The sequence below is a fragment of the Schistocerca cancellata genome, chromosome 2, assembly GCF_023864275.1.
Source record: "Schistocerca cancellata isolate TAMUIC-IGC-003103 chromosome 2, iqSchCanc2.1, whole genome shotgun sequence".
Taxonomy (NCBI): domain Eukaryota; kingdom Metazoa; phylum Arthropoda; class Insecta; order Orthoptera; family Acrididae; genus Schistocerca; species Schistocerca cancellata.
In genome coordinates, this window is record NC_064627.1 from 100176667 (window position 1) to 100190593 (window position 13927).

Sequence of the window (13927 nt, forward strand, 5' to 3'; positions counted from 1 at the left end):
ACACCTTTGAGACTTTCCTTAACACTAGTCAATCAGTGTGCATGCAACAGCATGCGCTACCTAATATGCTTAGAAACACTGTGCATAAAAACGGGCTTTTTCCACGGCTCCTATCACAGGGTTCTGTTGGTGATAAAAGTGTAGGCTCAAGTGTGTTGTATAGATCTCGGACTAGGAGCTATTTGCATGCCCAACAGATGTTTCATCTTCCTGTAATTATCCTTGAGTATACGGTCAAAGTTTGAATATTACACACTTCCTCCAGCTTAGGCAAATTGAGTCAAGCAGTTGGTCATTTTTGCATTAATTGTGGTCTGTGGTGTGTCTTAAGGAGCTTACGGATGCACCATTTAGTTTATGGGTTGTTCCTGAGAAAACCCAAAAAACATGGTTTTGGGGTACCAAAGCCAAGGCACAAATTTCCAAGATGGCTATGCACAGCAAATGGCTGTAATTTTTACAATATATTCCTGAGATTATGATCTGGAACAAGCTTGAAAATTTTCGTGATATTTCTATCTGTTTTCAAGATACAGAGGTTCAATGTTATCCTACTTGTACAGGGCTATTACAAATGATTGAAGCGATTTCATAAATTCACTGTAGCTCCATTCATTGACATATGGTCACGACACACTACAGATACATAGAAAAACTCATAAAGTTTTGTTCGACTGAAGCCGCACTTCAGGTTTCTGCCGCCAGAGCGCTCGAGAGCGCAGTGAGACAAAATGGCGACAGGAGCCGAGAAATCGTATGTCGTGCTTGAAATGCACTCACATCAGTCAGTCATAACAGTGCAACGACACTTCAGGACGAAGTTCAACAAAGATCCACCATCTGCTAACTCCATTCGGCGATGGTATGCGCAGTTTAAAGCTTCTGGATGCCTCTGTAAGGGGAAATCAACGGGTCGGCCTGCAGTGAGCGAAGAAACGGTTGAACGTGTGTGGGCAAGTTTCACGCATAGTGATGTGAAAGATTCAGTGTTTAAACCTCCTCTACCAAGAAACGTGCCAGAACTGCGAGCTCGCATGAACAATGCTTTCGAACTCATTGATGGGGACATGCTGCGCCGAGTGTGAGAGGAACTTGATTATCAGCTTGATGTCTGCCGAATCACTAAAGGGGCACATATCGAACATTTGTGAATGCCTTAAAAAACTTTTTGAGTTTTTGTATGTGTGTGCAAAGCATTGTGAAAATATCTCAAATAATAAAGTTATTGTAGAGCTGTGAAATCGCTTCAATCATTTGTAATAACCCTGTACATGTAACTTGTGCACATAATATCCAATGTGAGATGGAAACATTCATAAAGTGATGTAGCATGGGGAAATATGCTGTAAAGTGCCTCTGTTATCACCAGAAGGGTCCTGAAGACAGAATGTTGTTGTACTGAAGCACGTGCAAAATTTTTGTGGACGTAAAATCTGGTCTGACCTGTAAAATAATATAGTTTTGCATTATTTCACTTCCACATAAGTAAACTATCAGTAGTTTATTGACCCATAAAGTCTTTTCATATGAGTGACATGCCCTGCTGTCATAAGGGAAAAGAAGAGAACCAGCTGAAAAAGGTTCCAATTGGATCACAAAAAAGGCTAATGTGTTCCTGTTTCAAATGACTCTGACTGAAAAGTGGCATATCAACTGCCTCATTTTACCTTCTTTAGCAGTATAAATATTTTAGAGAAATGTTGGTATGTGAGCATATTTGCAGTATATACCGAGAGAAAAGGAGTGTGTGACAGTGGGAGACAGATATGTAATAACTACTGGAAGATAGTAGGCAGTGGTTGTGGTATAGAAAGAGCAAAGGAGACAATGGCAGTTTGAGAGAAAGAGAGGGACTCGATAACAGTTGAAAACAGTCCATAGTGACAGAACAGTGCTAGGGAAAGAGTGAAGGAGGCAGTGCCAGCGATAGAGGAATAAAGAGGAGGAGAAAGTGGAAGTGGGTGAGAGCCAGTGATAATGAAAGGCAAGAGTCTATGACAATGATGAGCAGGAAAAGAGAGGTAGTGTCAGTGAGGAGAGACAGTGGCAGTGGGTAAGAATGAATGAGACAGTAGCATTAAGAGAGAACACGAGAGAGACAGTGACAGTGAGACGAGACAGTAGTAGTAGAAAGGAATGAAGGAGGCTGGCTGTGAGACAGGGGGCAGTGACAGTTAAAGTGACACAAACAGTTAAGGATGATAAGTTGGGCTGCATGAATGAGTGAAAATGGGCAAGTAGGAGTAGTTGGGTACGAGTGACTTACAGCAGTGGACAAGTGGTGTGAGTGACTTACAGTTAGGAGAGTTTGCAGGAGTGAGCTGTAAGTTTCATGTTAAAAAGACCGCAGATACGTTTGTGTGCAAAAACTTTTGGGAATATTTGTAAACGTGCTGAGGGAGGTAGAACGAGGCAGCTGATACTCCACTTTTCAGTCACAGTCTTTCAAAACAGGGGCATGTTAGTCTTTTTTGTGCTCCAATAAGAGCATTTTTCTGCTGGTTGCATAATGATGCTGAAGTTGGCAATTATAAAATAGGATAATGTTTCTGTACATTACAATAATTTTAAAAAGTGGATGATATTAGTGGTACAACAGTCCAGGAGTTAAAGCAGCGGGGTGAAGAAATTACATGAAAGCTATCCTCTGCTTCATATCAAATAAGAATTTAAAGTTCAAACAATGTAAAGCTCAGGATGGATAGGCCTACCCTTTGTCCAGAACTAGCCTGAACAGCCCTGCCCAAATGTCCAGTGTTTGAGAATTTCATCTCTGGCAAGGATTGTTTTTAAAATCGTAGACTTATGTGTTTACATAACATTTTTAAACCTTCTTTTATAGTTGTGCTTCGCTCAGCTGACCGTGGTGCAAACACAGACATTGATGGGGAGATAAGGCTAACAGTTCTACCATATTATTTCACTTGGGCATTTGGCAACACAACGGGGCAATGTGTTCGTTGTTTTTGTGTGTGATGTGTCTTCTCCATAAGTTTTTGATCAATTTATGTCTGTTTGTCTTTTGTATCATTGTTTACCATTGGACAAAAGAACGTGTGCCTTTAATGTTAACGTGTAATACGAAGACAATTTTTTTTAATTTGTGTGATGACAGTAAAAATGAACTTGCTTATTGCACACTATGTGGTGGTGAATTTTCTGTTGCACTTAAATGAAAGAGTGATTTTAAAAGCCACATAAAATTGGCTAAATGTAGAGTGCTTCATCAAACATAAGAAGTTTTTTAAAGATGAAGATGGGAATAACAGTGATCGGCAGTGTCCTGCAAGAGGCTACATTTTCATATAACACTGCTAGATATGAACATCATTTGTGAAAAAAGTAATGTTTAGTGAAAAAAGAACTGAATAAATAAAGTTTAAGTAATGAATATAATAGAGGGAAACGTTCCACGTGGAAAAAATATATCTATATATCAACCCATCACATGCAGTCTCCCATCCTTCATCAAAGACACCAACCACTTTCTCGAACGCCTGGAATCCCTACCCAGTCTGTTACCCCCGGAAACCATCCTTGTAACCATTGATGCCACTTCCTTATACACAAATATTCCGAATGTCCAGGGCCTCGCTGCGATGGAGCACTTCCTTTCACGCCGATCACCTGCCACCCTACCTAAAACCTCTTTCCTCGTTACCTTAGCCAGCTTCATCCTGACCCACAACTTCTTCACTTTCGAAGGCCAGACATACCAACAATTAAAGGGAACAGCCATGGGTACCAGGATGGCCCCCTTGTACGCCAACCTATTCATGGGTCGCTTAGAGGAAGCCTTCTTGGTTACCCAGGCCTGCCAACCCAAAGTTTGGTACAGATTTATTGATGACATTTTCATGGTCTGGACTCACAGTGAAGAAAAACTCCAGAATTTCCACTCCAACCTCAACTCCTTCGGTTCCATCAGATTCACCTGGTCCTACTCTAAATCCCTTGCCACTTTCCTTGACGTTGACCTCCACCTGTCCAATTGTCAGCTTCACACGTCCATCCACATCAAACCCACCAACAAGCAACAGTACCTCCATTATGACAGCTGCCACCCATTCCACATCAAATGGTCCCTTCCCTACAGCCTAGGTCATTGTGGCAGACGAATCTGCTCCAGTCCGGAATCCTTGAACCATTACACCAACAACCTGAAAACAGCTTTTGCATCCCGTAACTACCCTCCCGACCTGGTACAGAAGCAAATAACCAGAGCCACTTCCTCATCTCCTCAAACCCAGAACCTTCCACAGAAGAACCCCAAAAGTGCCCCACTTGTGACAGGATACTTTCCGGGACTGGATCAGATTCTGAATGTGGCTCTCCAGCAGGGATACGACTTCCTCAAATCCTGCCCTGAAATGAGATCCATCCTTCATGAAATCCTCCCCCTCCACCTAGTGTCTTTCCGCCGTCCACCAACCTCCTAACCTCTTAGTTCATCCCTATGAAATCCCCAAATCACCTTCCCTACCCTCTGGCTCCTACCCTTGTAACCACCCCCGGTGTAAAATCTGTCCCATGCACCCTCCCACCACCACCTACTCCAGTCCTGTAACCCAGAAGGTGTACACGATCAAAGGCAGAGCCACGTGTGAAAGCACCCACGTGATTTACCAACTGACCTGCCTACACTGTGAAGCCTTCTATGTGGGAATGACCAGCAACAAACTGTCCATTCGCATGAATGGACACAGGCAGACAGTGTTTGTTGGTAATGAGGATCACCCTGTGGCTAAACATGCCTTGGTGCACGGCCAGCACATCGTGGCACAGTGTTACACCGTCCGGGTTATTTGGATACTTCCCACTAACACCAACCTGTCAGAACTCCAGAGATGGGAACTTGACCTTCAGCATATCCTCTCTTCTCGCTATCCGCCAGGCCTCAATCTCCGCTAATTTCTAATTTCAATTTGCTGCCGCTCATACCTCACCTGTCTTTCAACAACATCTTTGCCTCTGTACTTCCGCCTCAACTGACATCTCTGCCCAAACTCTTTGCCTTTACAAATGTCTGCTTGTGTCTGTGTATGTGCGGTTGGATATGGGTGTGTGTGCGAGTCTATGTATACCTGTCCTTTTTTTCCCCTAAGTTAAGTCTTTCCGCTCCCGGGATTGGAATGACTCCTTACCCTCTCCCTTAAAACCCACATCCTTTCATCTTTCCCTCTCCTTCCCTCTTTCCTGACGAAGCAACCGTTTGTTGCGAAAGCTAGAATTTTGTGTGTATGTTCGTGTTTGTTTGTGTGTCTATCGACCTGCCAGCGCTTTTGTTTGGTAAGTCTCACAAGATATATAAAGTTTAAGTAAACTGTTTTAAATAATTTCAGAACCATTTCCTGAGTAGGGCGCCCCCCCCCCCCCCCCCCCCCCAAAAAAAAAAAAAAGAACGGCAAGCCTTAAGATGTAATAACAACAATATTAAGAAAGGGGTAGATTGCTACTTACCACCTAGAGGAAGCATTGAGTCACAGACAGGCACAATGTTAAGACTCTAAACATTTGAGCTTTCAGCCAAAAGGCCTTTATTCACAAATATGTGACCACTGTCTCCAGCTGTTGTGGTCAGATTGCTGACAATAACTGAGTTAAACATTTACAAGTGTTTTCATTGCACCTGTTTGGAACTCAACACTTTCTCTATCTGCCAATTAACAATCTGTCCTCCTCACAATATTACTATTTAAAGTTTAAAAGATAGTAAATTTTGAATGACAGTTTGGCAATATGGTTAATTTTTGTTACATTTGTAGAATTAGTAAAAACAGTCTGAACCATTCAGTCCTCAGTTAGACTTATACATTTGCTGTCATTTATTGCTTTCATCCCTAATAAAATGGAAAGGTAGCACCATGATAAACAATGCACATTAAATTGTATGTCTCATTATAACTGAGTGAGTCAGTTCAAAAGTCAGGGAAAACCAAGGGCCTACCAATTTGAATAGGGCAGTGTCTAGTAAAGTATGGCAGTGCGCTAACTATCCTTCCAGCTGAGGACAGCTGTACTATTCCATAATTGGATGTATCATCAGTAACGTTAGAAAAGACTGGTAAGAATGAAATTTTTCTGTAAGTAGAGATGGTTTGCTTACCTTCAACTTTATAAATGTGTGTTACACAGCATATTTAAGTCTGTCAGATAATATCCCCCTAATCACTGAACAATTACAAATATAGCTTCAGGGTAGTCCTACAAAGTCAACTTAAGAATTTACTACTGTGGCATAAACACCATCAAAGTGACCAGTTATATTACTTCTTAGTGACCTATTGAATGTTGTATTCACCAAAGATTGTATTTTTGAAGCTAATACATGGTGGTGGAGCACTGTCTGCCAAAGTAAATGTAATACATCTGTATTTGCTTATTTATTAGTAGGAACAATGTTTATTTCATGGTGAGAAAGTAATAGTACAATTTTGTAAACATTGATTTCAGTGTGTCATCATTTATGTCACACCTGTTTTCTAGAACTGAGTCTCATTTCCAGCACTGTATTTGTTTAATAATTCTCCAAATTGATTTTGATTTTTTGTGAAGTCTTCAGAATACTGGATCATTTAATCTGAATCTTTTTCCCTGCTTTTGATTTATTGTTTAATTTTACTTTCATATGTTGTGAAGTCTTTCACTTCAGAATACCAGATCATTTAATCTTAATCTTTTCCCTACTTTTGATTTATTGTTTTCTAGAACTCAGTCTCATTTCCAGCACTGTATTTGTTTAATAATTCTCCAAATTGATTTTGATTTTTTGTGAAGTCTTCAGAATACTGGATCATTTAATCTGAATCTTTTCCCCTGCTTTTGATTTATTGTTTAATTTTACTTTCATATGTTGTGAAGTCTTTCACTTCAGAATACCAGATCATTTAATCTTAATCTTTTCCCTACTTTTAATTTATTGTTTAATTTTACTTTCATATGTGGTGCAGAAATATGTTTAAGAAGAAATTAAAACTTTCATCTACACTGTCTTCTCAGGATTGTTCCTGTATTTGTGTCTAAACACAATGACCAAGCTTTTGTTTTCATTCTCTGATACAATAATTTTATTCTATGACCTGAACTGACCAGTATATTTTATGGCAACTGCTTTATCACAATGGACAGATAAACCATTGACTGTGGCTTCTACATCTTCAGTAGTGAAGATAGTTGGATCTAAAGTGAAACTATCAATGTTTTTTACATTATATCCTTGTGTCATTGGAAAACGAATCTCCACTTGAATCTGCCTAGCCTCACAAAAGCTCTCTAGCTGCCCCTTTTTCTTTATTTTTTATTTTTTATGCATAGTTGAGGAGTGCAGTTGAAGAGTTTGCATTCGTCTTCTCCTAAAATCTCTTCCATGTTTCGCTGAAGTTTCTCATCCACTGTTCTATCCACTGTTCTTATTGGTTTGTCTGTAAACTGATGAATCTTGACAAGTGTTCTGAATGCATCGTGTATCATGTCATCTGTGATTTCAGTTTCCTCAGGTACCTTTCAGTTTCACTTTTTTTGCGATGACAATAATTATTTTGGCGAGTCTGTCGTAATTCATTCTGAGTGTGACCAAAAATTTTAATACTCTCTTCCTGAAAGTGTCAGATATTTTTCAGTATGCTGGTACAATTCCTGAACGTTCATTTTCATCCAGATTCTAGCAGGTTGGGTCAAATATGTTGTTTAGAATTTTTATTTCTTGCGTTTCTGTGTATTGAATTAGTGATGTCTCAAATTATCAGTGTTTCCAAAACATATCCTGCAATATTTCCACTTTGATTACTATGCTGTAGTGTCTTTAGTTCTGCATCTGTGGTATGACTTTGACTAATTGTATTTGTTTCCTAAAGATTCTTGAACCTACTGTGCAGTTTACTAACTCCACATAAAAATCATTTCCATTGAGAAAGAAGTTCAACAAATCTGTTGTATGTAATCTCTGCTCTTGACCTTGCTTGCTTTTTGTCAGTAGATATGTGAATGAATCAGAATGGATTAAAAATTATTTAATGACACAATTTCTTTAGTTATCTTCATGATAGAGAGAGAGTTTGGCAGGAGAAAAGCATAGATGGTGACGGTCAACTAACTCAAATACCGCCTGAGATTGGTAAAGAGTATACACATGTAAAAATTTCCACAAATTTACAGTAATAGTGTAAAAACCTTTCCTTACATGAAGTATTTTCAAACTTGTTACAAAATCAACTATAACTTCCCATTAAAAGATTCTATAAAGACTTCCTGTAACTTTGAGGCTTGCAAAAATAAAATAAATCATTCACAGAAAATGTTCCTTGCAATATTAATAAATTACTAATTAATTAATAATATTATTTAACTTCTCAGAAATAAGTACTGCCAAATTGCAGTTAGCATTTAACTTCTATTATATCAGGAGATTTTTATGAAGAATAGAGAAAAAAATTTCCCTTCAAATTAATAGTGATCTGTGTAAGAAAATCATGTTGTATAAGAGGTTCATAGATATTTTCATAGCCTTCAGTGGTGGTATAGAAGAAACTGGTGAGTTGAATGTTGCCTTAAATTCCTTGAATGTTAATATAACTTTTATGAAAGAACTGGAACAAAACAGTTCACTCAGTTTTCTTGACCTACGTATGATGAGAGTAGGTTCAAGCCGTTTACGCATCATCTTTCAGAGACAACAGCTTCTGACATGATTATTATAGCAGATTCATGCCATACACAATCACAGAAAGGAACATTTTTAACTCAATGTTTTCCCAGGCTCACTGGGTTTCGGTTAGAGGAGGAGGATAAGAATAGAGAAATGGACATCATTATTCAGATAGGCACAGAAAATAGCCACGGGGAAAGTGATATTAGAAAGCTAGGGGAAAAAGTGTTCAGGAAAATAAAAATTAAAAATTCTTTAATAGGTGTTGATAAGAAATACAGATCTGTGCCATATTATGGCTCATTATCAGAAAATATTGCAAATACTTTCAGAAAACATAACATACAGGTAGGTTTCCGGAGAAATAGAAAGTTTGGGCAACTTCTGCACCATAGTTTGGGGTACTCCCTCCCCCTTCCCAAATAAATTTTCTTATTTGAGGGTATATAAGATTAAATGCTGGTCATGCAGCTGCTACTAGTTTGGGCAGGTGGGTAGAGATAGTAGAAAATGGTTAGGCAACATGACAGCACAAGCAATGACAGCACCCTGGGAGCTCATCTATGAGTCCATAACCATAAGCTAATAGAAAGAAAATTTACATACTTTGTTGAACGTTGAGAATACGGATGGTAATTTAGATGTATTTGAGGTATTAGAACTTTGCATTAACAACTGTTCAGATCCCGACTGTTTGATACGGGCCTAATGAACATTTGGCATTTAGCCAGAACTGGTTTTTCAGAATATTTGATGGGTTATTTTTTGATCGAAATGAATAAGACAGTTAACTTCCTGAGTCACTTCAGTTACATATGATTTAGTTCAGTGTCTTTTCAAAGCCCCTTGTTGTTAAACCTGAAATACCTTCATGAAACAATAAACCAATTGCACTGATCTGACGTGAGCAGTGTATTCCACTTTGTAAAGTAAGCAGTTCCTGGCATTTTATCTATAAACTTAATATGTGCTTTGGTCTTATTTTAAAATTGTATTTGTAAATTAGACAAACAAGTTAACATCTGATGTGTAAGCTTTTTTATAAAGGATTTCCATAACTTTTGCGATTATTTGTTATGAATACAGACAATTTTTTTTCTGTAATGTTTTGCAATAAATTCCATGCAAAAATTGCCTGTGATCTGGACTGTGGACTGAGTCCATGTTTTATATACATGCGTGCTAAGTTGTTCGCTTGACCAGTACTTTTCACATAAAGAGTGCCACACAAAGTCGTGGCACTCGGCTGTGCTCCAACACCATCCAGTGAACATTATGCCTTCTGCGGTGCAGATAGTCCAGCTTGACACAACAGTTCTAGCCTTATGCCTCTTAGATTTCTTGTTGGCATTAAGTGTTTAATTGATGAAGCTTAAGATTCAATTGACAATACATGACTGGTATATGAAAGTTGTGTTGTACATACATATTCTATGGTATGTATCAGAAGTTTGCATTTTATTACTCTGGACTGTTGTTTTATGTAATGACCATTGTAAGACTCTTGTAACATACATAATATGTAAAAAGGAACTTTTGTTTACTTATCAGGTCATCAGATGATGGGATGATCCAAAAACGAGTGTTTCTTGAAACAAGGTTATGACATGGTGTTCACAGAGCTGTTCAGTATAGTATTAATTAAATTGACAGAGTCGAGAGTTCATTAAGTATCCACTTGAACTGTTTTCTTACTGATTGTATAATAGTAAGACGTAATCAAACAGTGGAATGTCCAAGTTGGAATACCAGTGATTACAAAAAGGATATATTGTGAATCATCATAAAGATGACATGTTGAGCTGCAGGCAGGCACAACAACAAGAAAACTGTTACAGACTAAGCTTTCAGACAAAGCCTTCTTCAGAAAAGGAAAAAAAAAAATTGCACAACTAAACACACCTCACACACTTGGGACCACTGTCTCTGACCAGAATGCAACTTAAATGGGTAGAATGGGAGCAACAATTTGGAGTGAGGCATGGGAGTTGGAGTAATAGCAGGGTATGGATGGGGAAGAGGGATCAGTGCTGCATGTTTGAGCATGCAGGGACTACAGATAGCATGACAAGGCTGCCAGGTGCAGCATATCGAGGCTGTGGCGGAGAGAAGAGGGTGTGAAAAGGGGAGTGGAAAGGAGGGGAGCAGAGAAGGGTAAGAGACCATTGAGTGCATTGGCAGAGAGCACCACACAATGTGTGTGATGGGATCTGAATTGGGAGGAGTTGATAGGACAGAGGGGGCAGAAGCAGTTGGGTGGAGGGTATGGGGAAAGTAGGTTACTGTAGGTTGACGTCAAGATGATTTCCGGAGCAGAGATTGTGTTGTAAGGGTAACTCCCATCTGTGCAGCAATTTATTTTCAGCTGCATGTTGTATGACAGGGTGGTCTATTTTGCTCTCAGCAACAGTTTTGTGGGGGGCATTCATCCTGGTCGACAGCTGGTGGGTAGTTGTACCAATATAAAAAGCTGAGCAATGATTGCAGCAGAGATGTTATACAACATAGTTGCTTTTACAGGTGGCCTAGCCTCTGATGGTGTAGGATAAACCTTTGGCAGGACTGGAATAGGAAATGCTGGATTGGTGATTTGGCAGGTCTTGCACCTGGATCTTCCACAGGGATATGGTCCCTGGATTTGGATTGGAAGTGGAAGAGTGATGGACTAGGATGTTGTGGAGTTTGTGTGGGTGAAGGAACACCACTTTAGAAGGGGTGGGAAGAATCTTGGGTAGGATGTCCCTCATTTGAGGGCCTGATGATAGATAATCAAAGCCCTGATGAAGGATTTAGTTAAACTGTTCTAGTCTGGGGTGATAATGGGTAACAAAGAAAAGGGGATGCTCCTTTGTAGCTGGTTCTTGGGAATGTCAGAGGGACTGTGTGTGTGTTGAGGAATATGGTATGGGAAATCTGTTTGCGGGCTAGGTTTGGGTGGATAGTGCCTCTTTGTGAAGGCCTTTGTGAAACATTCAGCATTCTGAGCAAAGCAGTGCTTGTCACACCAGGTACACTGTCCCCAGGTGACAATACTGTAGGAAGGGATTTTTTTTAAAGGGATCATAGCTGTCAGAATTCAGGTGCTGTTGGTTGTTTTATTGTGGACAGAGCCATCAGAGAGGAGGAGGTCACATCCAGGAAGACGGCACACTGGGTTGGGTTGTGAGGTTGTGAAGGAATGATCCTGGGTCCAGATCATGAAGATGTTGTCAACAAACCTGAACCAGAGCATGGGTTTGGGGAGGCTAGAAAGGTTTCCGCTGGATATCTGAAACACGTTAACATAGGAGGGTGCACTGCAGGTGCACATGGCTGTGCTGCAGATTTATTTGTATACTTTCCCTTCAAAGGAAAAGTAGTTGTGTGTTAGGATGAAGTTGTTAATGTGTATGAGGAATGAGATAGTGGGAATGGGGTCTGAAGGACAGTGGGAGAGATAGTGTTCAATAGTGGAAAGATGGTGGGTGTGAGGGATGTTGCTGTTTAGGTAAGTGGCATCAACAGTGACGAGTCAGAATGCAGGAGGTAAAAAGGGGAGGGGTGGCAGATAGTTGGTGAAGGAAGTGATTGGCATATTAGATGTGGGAGGCTAGATTTAGTGCAATTCCTTGAAGGTGTTGGTCAGTGAGGGCCAAAGTTCTTTCAGTGGGGCACAGTAACCAGCTACAACAAAGCATCCAGGACTGTAAGCTTATGGATTTTGGAGAATATATAGAAGGTGGGTGTGCACTGTGGCATGGGGAAGAGAAGGTAAACTGATTCAGGGGTTGGGTTCTGGGAAGAGACTGAGTCTTTAAGCAGGGATTAGAGAATATGTTGGACTTCTAGGATGGGATCACTCTGACAGAGTTTATAGGTGGTGTAGCCAGACAATTGGTAGAGGCCTTCTGTCAAGTAGTTACTGAAATTCATAACAACAGTGGTGGAACCCTAATCTGCAGTTGGCCACTGTGGCCGAGCAGTTCTAGGCACTTCAATCTGGAACCGCGCTACTGCTACGGTCTCAGGTTTGAATCCTGCCTCGGTCATGGATGTGTGTGATGTCCTTAGGTTAGTTAGGTTTAAGTAGTTCTAAGTCTATGGGACTGATGACCTCAGTTGTTAAGTCCCATAGTGCTTAGAGCCATCTGAACCATTTGAACCTAATCTGCAGGTAGGATGATAAGGTGAGGATCTCTTGTGAGGCTGTGTATGGCTGTCCATTCTTCTACTGAAAGGTTGGTTTCCTTAGTACAGGACTTGGGGAAGGCTGGTAAGGCCAAGTTGGAGGCAAGGTATTCCTGGAAGGCGCTGAGGGGGTTGTTGGTTGGGAGGCAGGGGAGGATCACAATTGGATGGTGATATGAACTGGAGGAGGCAGGGTTCAATATTGGGACTAAGGTGGCTTTGGTTGGAGGAACTGATGGCAAAGAATGCTCCACCTAGTGATGTGGTGCAGTGGCTGGCACACTGGACTCGCATTTGGGAGGACAATGGTTCAAACCTGCATCCAACCATCCTGATTTAGTTTTTCGATAATTTCCCTAAATTGCTTCAGGCAAATGCCAGCATGATTTCTTTGAAAGGGCACAACTGACTTCCTATTTGTTCCCCTCCTCCCCCCCCCCCCCAACCCACCAACCAACTGACCAAAGAATGCTCCATGGTGAATTGAATTTTGTTGTGGATGGAGATGGAGCAAAATGATCAGCTGCCATTCTTGGATGCTCTGGTACATAGAAAACTGGACGGAACACTGGGACACAGCATCTATCGAAAGAAGACCCACATGGGCCAGTACCTTCATGGCTCTAGCTGTCATCACCCATCACCAAGGGAAGAAGTGCTAAACACCCTGTTTCACAGATCACTTGTGGTTCTGATGAATAAAGCCTGGAACTGGAAATGGACTGCCTCAGGAATGTGTTCCAGAAAAATGGCTACAGTGGGCACCAAATTTTATGTGCCTTCATGCAAAAGACGTCATCATAGCCAACACCTGATGAAGATGAACTGAAAAACATAGCCTTCATTCCATACACAGACATATCGGTAGAATTTTATGAAGACAAAATATCAAATGTGTGTACATGCTGTCAGTAAAGACCAAATCCCTTTTAAGGACAGTAAAATATGACCGGGATCTACTGAAATCTGGAGTGCATTACATACCATGTGAGTGTGGATGCATATGTCAGACAAACAATTTGCATAATTGAAGAATGGTGTGTGGAATACTGATGACACACTGACCTACAACAGACCACAAAATCAGCAATTGTTGAAAATTGCCGTGAAACCAGC

The 13927-nt window shown here is 40.4% G+C and overlaps 1 protein-coding gene across 1 annotated transcript in view; it reads left to right on the top strand.

Moving 5' to 3' along the window:
* LOC126161362 (farnesol dehydrogenase-like) overlaps positions 1 to 13927 on the top strand; it is a 129246-nt gene that overhangs the window by 40092 nt on the left and 75227 nt on the right. The window lies entirely within an intron of this gene.